An 8,025-nucleotide genomic window follows, 5' to 3' on the forward strand; every position below is an offset into this window, starting at 1 on the left:
GAATAATAGATTCTCTGTCTTTAGGGATTATGGCCCATTCCGAGGAGGAGAACAAAGGGGTCTTGCAGTCTCGGAGGGGGTTCTCAGGACTTCCAGTGTTGACCTGATCTCAGAATGGGCCTCCTTGATTCCAGAACTTTCCTGGTTAAGAGCCCACAAGTGTCTTCAGTCACAGGAGACTTAACAGATCCACCTATAGTGGATCAGGAACCTGTAGTCTATTTGAAATTCTCATTATAGAAGAAAAAAATTAATGCTTTCATCTTTACTTCCAAATACAACAAAAAATATAGATTTCCCCCCTCCTCCCTTCCTTCTTTCTTTTATTCATTCTTCCTTCTTCCCTTTATTCATTCTTCCTTCTTTCATATATTTTCTCAACAAACAAGTGTTGAGGGTGCTGTTTCATGCAAGGCCCAGTGCTAGATGTTGTGATATAATAAGAAATATAGGAACTTCCCTATAGTCCAGTGGTTAAGATTTCTTGTTTCTACAGCAGGGGTTAGGAGTTCCATCCCTGGTTGAGGAACTAAGGTTCTGAGTGGCACGTGGTACAGACCCCCTGACCCGCCCCCTCACCCCCGCCGAAAAAGAAGAAGAAATATCTATTTTGGTTTTCCTCCCTAGTTTCTGTCCCAGAGCACTTAAAACTCTTGGAGTTTCCTAAGAGATAGTGGTGCTGCTGCTGCTGCTGCTAAGTCGCTTCAGTCGTGTCCGACTCTGTGCAACCCCGTAGACGGCAGCCCACCAGGCTCCCGCATCCCTGGGATTCTCCAGGCAAGAACACTGGAGTGGGTTGCCATTTCCTTCTCCAATGCATGAAAGTGAAAAGTGAAAGTGAAGTTGCTCAGTCGTGTCTGACTCCTAGTGACCCCCTGGACTGCAGCCCACCAGGCTCCTCTGTCCATGGGATTCTCCAGGCAAGAGTACTGGAGTGGGGCTAGGAACATCTTTTGCAATTCACAGTAAGCTACTTTCAACCATAATTGAGTTCATGACACAGGTAGCTCTTGCAGGGTGGGGGCTGATTACCAGTGGATCCAACCATGTGATTAGAGGGTTGGAACTTTTAACCCCACTCCCTGATGTCTAGGGAGGGTCGAGGGACTGGAAATGGACTCAGTCACCATCCATCAATGGTTTAGTCAATCATGACTACATAATGGAATCTCCATAAATATCCTAAACTATGGAAAGCTGCTAGGTTGTGAACAAATCAGGGTACTAAGGAAGGGATGTGTCCAGAGAGGAAATGGAAGCTCCATTGCTCACCCCTCCATCCCCAAACCTTGCCCCATGTCACTCTCCCATCTGGCTGTTCCTGAGTAGTACCCTTTAAAATAAACCAGTAAGCGTAAGTATTCTTTCTGAGTTCTGTAAGCCATTCTGGCAAATTATCAAACCTGAGGAGGGGATCACGGAAATGCTCCATAGAGCCAGTTAGTCAGACATACAGGTGACAACTGGAACTTGGTGTCTGAAGTTGGGGCTCCTCTTATGGGACTGAACCCTTAACCTGAGGGTTCTGGACTATAACTCCAGACAGAATTGAGTTGAACTGTAGGATGCTCAGTGTTTGCCAAGAACTGGAGAATTTCTTGGTGTGGAAAAACCCACACATCTTGGTGTCAGGAACGCTCTGTGGGTAGAGAGGAAATACAGTTTTCCTTTAGTTGATGTTCCTTTTCATGGTTTACAAAGCACAGCCCCTGCCTCTGGAGGGCGAGTATAATTTCCATAAAGCATAGAACATCAGTATCATAAGGTCAGGAGCTGGAAGATCTTGTTTGCCCCTGTATCCTCTACTCCTTCCCCAGCACGGTCTGTAGCCCTGAACATGTGCTCCAAAACACACTGAATGAATGAGTACAAATCTAGTGTTGCTGCACTGATGGAAGGGTACTCTTGCCACTTCATCTGGGGAAATGCCACGCTACAGGCTGCCCAAGTTGCCCTCAGGAAACACAGAACCAGTGTGCATTCAGATCCTGAGAGTGGTCATCCGGAGCACATACCTTGTGAAACAGTAAGGATATGGAGGTAGAGTAATGATACACCTGGTTTGCAAATAGCCCATGCTCGTTTTCATGTTGCTGAAGACTCCTTGCTAGGATACGAAACACTTGTCATTTAATATGTTCTCAGAGTCTGAGGCCAAACCATCTCAAGCTGTGAACGCGTTGGCTCCGGAGAGTCAGTCAGGGTCAGGGCAGGGCAGTTCTTGGCCTGCTGCCCTTCCAGAATAAACCAAACAGCTACAGGAAGTGGTTTCCGTGATTCAGTAGGTGGCACACTTCCTTTTGAGTCAGAACTGAATCACGGCTCTGAGAGGCAAAAAGACCTATTTCTTTATCCCATACTTTCCCTCTATTCCCCATAGTCCATTTATTCTAGTCCGTTGTCTGATATATCCTGTTGAGTTTAATGGGTTTAACTGAAAAGAAAAAGATAAAAAGCAAGTCAACTAGGAGAAAGCAAGAAGGGAGTGGGAAACCTGGTAGATTATAATGAATCCAAGCATCTCAATTTCATCAGAGGGCTGTATTCTCTGAGGAGATGGAAAGAAAAGCCGTAATCTGAATTCACTGGGGTCATTAAGGCCTATGGTCCTCTTGACTCAAATCTGACCCATTTCCAGTGGAAGCAATTAGATCACACTTACATAAACTGTGTTGCTTTAAATGGCCCTACTCTTCTCTTCGCTCACTGACCCTGGCTTACTCCCTGGCATGTCTGCTGGAAGGCTCGTCTCAGAGCTGTCCCAAGCATGGCCCTCGTTCAGCTGCGGGTGAAGTGATCCCGTTCTGAATGTACTGAATGCTGCTGGCAATGCTGTAAATTGTTCTGGGGCTTAAGGGAAAACGCCATAGATATCAAGTTGTAAAAACAGACAGATTTTCCCCCTCATCTTTTTCCTAGTGGGTCTTTCATTCTTCAATAGAGTTCTGCAAACGTGAATTTGTTGATCCATATTTTCACCTGATGAATTAGATTTTACTGTGTTCCTTGTTTCCTTCTACTCCAAGTTGTTCTGACAGGTTTCATGTTGCAAAGATTCAGATACTTGTACTATACATCCTGTACCTATATCACTCTGAGAAGACCGATCATCAGACTGGAATCAGAAATCTTATTACCGTATTAATATTCCACAGATCTTTCTGTGAATTATTCCAGGAGGTTAAAGAATAGAAGAGTCAAAGTCACATAGACCTGTGTTCAGATTCATGCTCAACAAAAAAATTGTAGAGCTGTGTAACCTTGGATACATCCCTTAACCTCTCTGGGCCATAACTTCCTCAAACTGTAAAATAGGGTTCTAACATACAGACACTATTACTGTGAGAACTAAAAAAAGCTTTTGCATAGCGTCTCGGATAGCTCCTAGCTCATATCTGGTGTTTCAAATAAGGTCCTGTCCTTTCCCTTTATTTACTGTACCTTTCCACTGGAAGCTAAGGACAGCATTTGGACACAACAACCACATGGGCACACTGTCTCGTCCTTCCCAAAGACGTCACTCACATCCAGCAGCTTTAGTACTTTCATCAACAGCGCTTGCAGCACATGTGATATTAAATGGTATCTTTAATGGAGTGGCGGAGATACACAAGCCAGGAAGCGGGCTTGAAAGCCAAATGCAGCGCTTCTGGCCAGGACAGCCGTGGCTGATAGATGACAGCCAAATGTGAAGAGAGTCCTCATCTGACACGCTGGAGGGAGAACCTAGAGAATGGGCAGGGAGAAGAGAACCATCAACAGAACTCACAGCCAGACAGAGCAGCCGGCGGGGCCAGGTCAAACCGGGCGATGGCTGGCAGGCAGGTGGAAATGCAAGCACGCTGTCAGATTTGCAAAGCCCTTCTGAAACGCCCATCCTCCCAAATCCCCTTGATGCCTCCCACATCCCTTCAGTTCCTCCCAGACGGCCACACACAGAGAGTGACAGCTTTTAGAGAAGAGTAGTTAGTTACCACTTCCCATGGATGGGGGAGCCTGGCAGGCTGTGGTCCATGGGGTCCTAGAATCAGAACACGACTTAGTGACTGAGCAGGGACATGCATCCTCCCTACCCCAAATTAAGGTTCAAAACATCACCTTGTACTTACCTGTCTTGGAGCTGTCACTTTGTAAATTGTAGTTGCCTGGAAGTCTCTTCCACTAGACTCTTAGCCTCTAAAGGCAAGGAATGTGTCTCATTTATCCTTTAACCAACAACGTTACCTGGAGGTCAGTGCCTCACCCATCACCAATATTCAACCCACGTTTGCTGACTTGACAGAAATACTGTACCAGAAAGGCCGTGAGGAAACTTTGAAACAGGAATTGGTGGCCTCTGGGGCCAAGGGGCCCCTGGAGTATCGGCTGAAGAGACCCATTTGGAGGGAAGGAGGCAGAAGTTAGAACCCCCTAGAATGATAAAGTTGGGAAGAGGATGGAAACCGTTTTTGCACGTGTCGTGGGCAATCCAAGCTGGACATGGTTTCCGCAGGTCTGGGCATTGTCTGAGTGGAGTGTTGACTGTGTGTCTCCTGGAGACTTCTGTTTAAATAGCTCCCAGAGTAGGATGACTCAGCAGCCGGCGGAATGAACAGTCTCGGGCTGTGTCCTTCTGTAAGTGACAAGTCACGTGGCTCCGGGTGCCTGTGGCGGTCCCTGATATGACACAAGAGAGCTCCTTTCTTGCCAGCCCAGCAGCCCCAGTGCCAAGTCACCCATCACTAATCTGAAGACTGACAGAAATTGCTTGACAGGCCAGACCTCGTGCTCCAAGTGTGGAGATTCCTATTTGAAATGAACTCTCATGAACGGATTCCATTTCTGAAATTTAGAGGCTGCTTTCAAATTTTCATTCTATCTCCTTATCAAAAACTGCTGATTATCTTCAGGATAAAGACGAAATTCCATCTCCTGGCAATTGAGGTCCTGCAGAACCTGATCTCCCCCTAATTCCCAACCCGCTAGACCCACCTCCTTTTACACTGGCTTGCTACTTTTTTAGCTTTGTTTTTGTCCCTGGCCTGTAAACAGGAGTGGGACAAAGCTTTAAGAAAGAGGCCTGGGAGGAAATCCTAGTGTTAGTTGCTTAGTTGTGTCTGACTCTTTGTGACCCCATGGACTGTAGCCCTCCAGGCTCCTCTGTCCATGGGATTCTCTAGGCAAGAATACTGGAGGTGGTTGCCATTCTCTTCTCCAGGGGATCTTCCTGACCCAGAGACTGAACCCTGGTCTCCTGCATTGCAGGCAGATTCTTTACCTCCTGAGCCACCAGCTAAGTCCTGCCTAGTAGTTATTTCCTGAGAATTGTGGAAATTAGCATTCTTAAAATGTAAGAGCATGACACTTGCATACTGGCAATTAAAGAGCAGTTTCTCTGGATTTTTTGTTTGACAAATGCTGGTCGCCTTTCCAGTAGGGATCCAAGAACAGCTCAGATATAAGGATCAAAAACTATACCTATAGGAGCCTGTAAATTAAACTCGTGAGTTGGGCTAGCTGCGAAGTGCTATGCCTGAAAACAGCTAAATAAGATTTCAAACTTTTTTTTTTTTAAGCACGTTAAGTGTTTCAAATACCTGCAGGACTGAGTCAACTTTCAAATCACATTTTTGCAACCTCTGGCTCAGATTAAAGAAGTAACACACTATCCACAGACCCATTCTTCACCCTAAACACCATCCTTCCAACACTCAAAAAACAGCCTTCCTGGCAAGAATGGTCTTGGCTGCATCAGTACAGTCACTGGTCAGCAAGCACTTTGCATCACATGTTCTGTTTCTCAGGGCTTAGGTCTGTGGCTTCAGCGTAGGCAGCGTGCTTACTGTTGTGATAGTTGCTCAGTCGTGTCCGACTCTTTGCAACCCCATGCACGGTAGCCCACCAGGCTCCTCTGTCCATGAGGATTTTCCAGGCAACAATACTGGAGTGGGTAGCTATTTCCTTCTCCAGGGGATCTTCCCAACCCAGGGATTGAACCTGGGTCTTCTGCATTGCAGGCAGATTCTTTACCGTCTGAGCCACCAGGGAAGCCCTATGTGCTTACTACCATTTATTTGACTTGAATTTGACAGAGGCCATCTCCACTAACCTCTGCAGACTGCACTCAAGGATCATGGTGAATTGTGGCTTTAGTATTTACCCTCTAGGGTTTTCAGCATCAGCCTAGTTATTGTTTGCAATTATAATTTCTGTTGGCAGATGGTGATTCTACAAATATCCTTTTTGGAGTCCAGAGAGAAATGTTTTTCCACTTGAAATAAATACTGGATAACAGAAACTGAGAAAGAAAATACATTCAGACATTTTTCTGATTTTAATTCACTTGAAAATTTCATTTTTCAAGTTTGAGATATGTTGTAGATACAAGCCCTTAGGAAATCCATTTTGAATTGCTTATAATAATTTTTCAACAGTATTGAAAAATGAAAGAAAATGAAGCAATACTTTGTTTCAAAATTTATTGTAGACATTTAAAAATGTATAGATAAGCATATAGAAGAAACTCTGAGACATCTATAATCTCACAGCCTAGAAATAACCACAGTTAATATTCTGGAGTTCTCAAAAGTTTTTCCATATATAAGGGATTAGGTTGAATATGCTAGTCTGTTACCTACTTTTAAAATTTAATAATGTATAATATATCTCTTCTATAGCAATTTAATTGCTATAATGATTTATTATTTCATGAATTTTTCATAATACATTTAACCAAACCTCCTTATGTTTCAGGGATGGTGCAAAGACACTTTTGTAAATATATGAATCTTCTATTAACCCCTACAAGTGGAGTTTCTGGATCAAGAGTCGTGATTTTTCTTAGGTTTATTCTTTAATATATGGTAAAATTTCCCCTTAGAAAATTTGAGTCAATTTATACTTCGACAGGGAAATGTTATACTCCAGTATTCTGGCCTGGAGAATTCCATGGACTGTATAGTGCATGGGGTGGCAAAGAGTTGGACACGACTGAGTGACTTTCACTTTCGCTTCCATTTTTCACATACTTTGACAAGTGGTGTAGATTTTTTTGGAATCACCATGGACATGGAACAATAGACTGGTTCCAAATAGGAAAAGGAGTGCGTCAAGGCTGTATATTGTCACCCTGCTTATTTAACTTACATCCAGAGTACAACATGAGAAGCGCTGGGCTGGATAAAGCACAAGCTGGATTCAAGATTGCTAAGAGAAATATCAATAACCTCAGATATGCAGATGACACCACCCTTATGGCAAAAAGCAAAGAAGAACTAAAGAGCCTCTTGATGAAGGTGAACGAGGAGAGTGAAAATGTTGGCTTAAAACTCAACATTCAGAAAACGAAGATCATGACATCCAGTCCCATCACTTCATGGCAAATAGATGGGGAAACAGTGGAAACTGGCTGACTTTATTTTTGGGGGCTCCAAAATCACTGCAGATGGTGATTGCATCCATGAAATTAAAAGACACTTACTACTTGGAAGGAAAGTTATGACCAACCTAGATAGCAGATTAGAAAGCAGAGACATTACTTTGTCAACAAAGGTCCATCTAGTCAAGGCTATGTTTTCTCCAGTAGTCATGTATGTATGTGAGAGTTGGACTATAAAGAAAGCTGAGCACTGAAGAATGGCTGCTTTTGAACTGTGGTGTTGGAGAAGACTCTTGAGAGTCCCTTGGACTGCAAGGAGATCCAACCAGTCCATCCTAAAGGAGATCAGTCTTGAGTGTTCATTGAAAGGACTGATGTTGAGGGTGAAACTCCAATAGTTTGGCCACCTGATGCAAAGAGCTGACGCATTGGAAAAGACCCTGATGGTGGGAGGAATTGAAGTTAGGAGGGAGAAGGGGACGACAGAGGATGAGATGATTGGATGGCATCACCGACACAATGGATGTGAGCTTGGGTAAACTCCAGGAGTTGGTGATGGACAGAGAGGCCTGCTATGCTGCAGTCCATGGGGTTGCAAAGAGTCGGACATGACTGAGTGACTGAACTGAACTGAACTGATGACAAATACTTTTAAAATAAGTGTGTGT

At 44.2% G+C, this 8,025-nt stretch overlaps 1 long non-coding RNA gene across 1 annotated transcript; it reads right to left on the minus strand.

Moving 5' to 3' along the window:
• Positions 1-1,631: 1,631 nt before the first annotated feature.
• LOC128051540 (uncharacterized) lies at positions 1,632-4,501 on the minus strand. The gene is made up of 5 exons (XR_008199724.1): positions 4,294-4,501; positions 4,110-4,176; positions 3,975-4,021; positions 3,442-3,726; positions 1,632-2,434 (listed from the first exon to the last, which is right to left on the minus strand). It is a non-coding gene; the product is annotated as an uncharacterized LOC128051540 (long non-coding RNA).
• Between the last annotated feature and the right edge of the window lie 3,524 nt (positions 4,502-8,025).

This window comes from Budorcas taxicolor, chromosome 7 (assembly GCF_023091745.1).
Source record: "Budorcas taxicolor isolate Tak-1 chromosome 7, Takin1.1, whole genome shotgun sequence".
NCBI classification, from domain to species: domain Eukaryota; kingdom Metazoa; phylum Chordata; class Mammalia; order Artiodactyla; family Bovidae; genus Budorcas; species Budorcas taxicolor.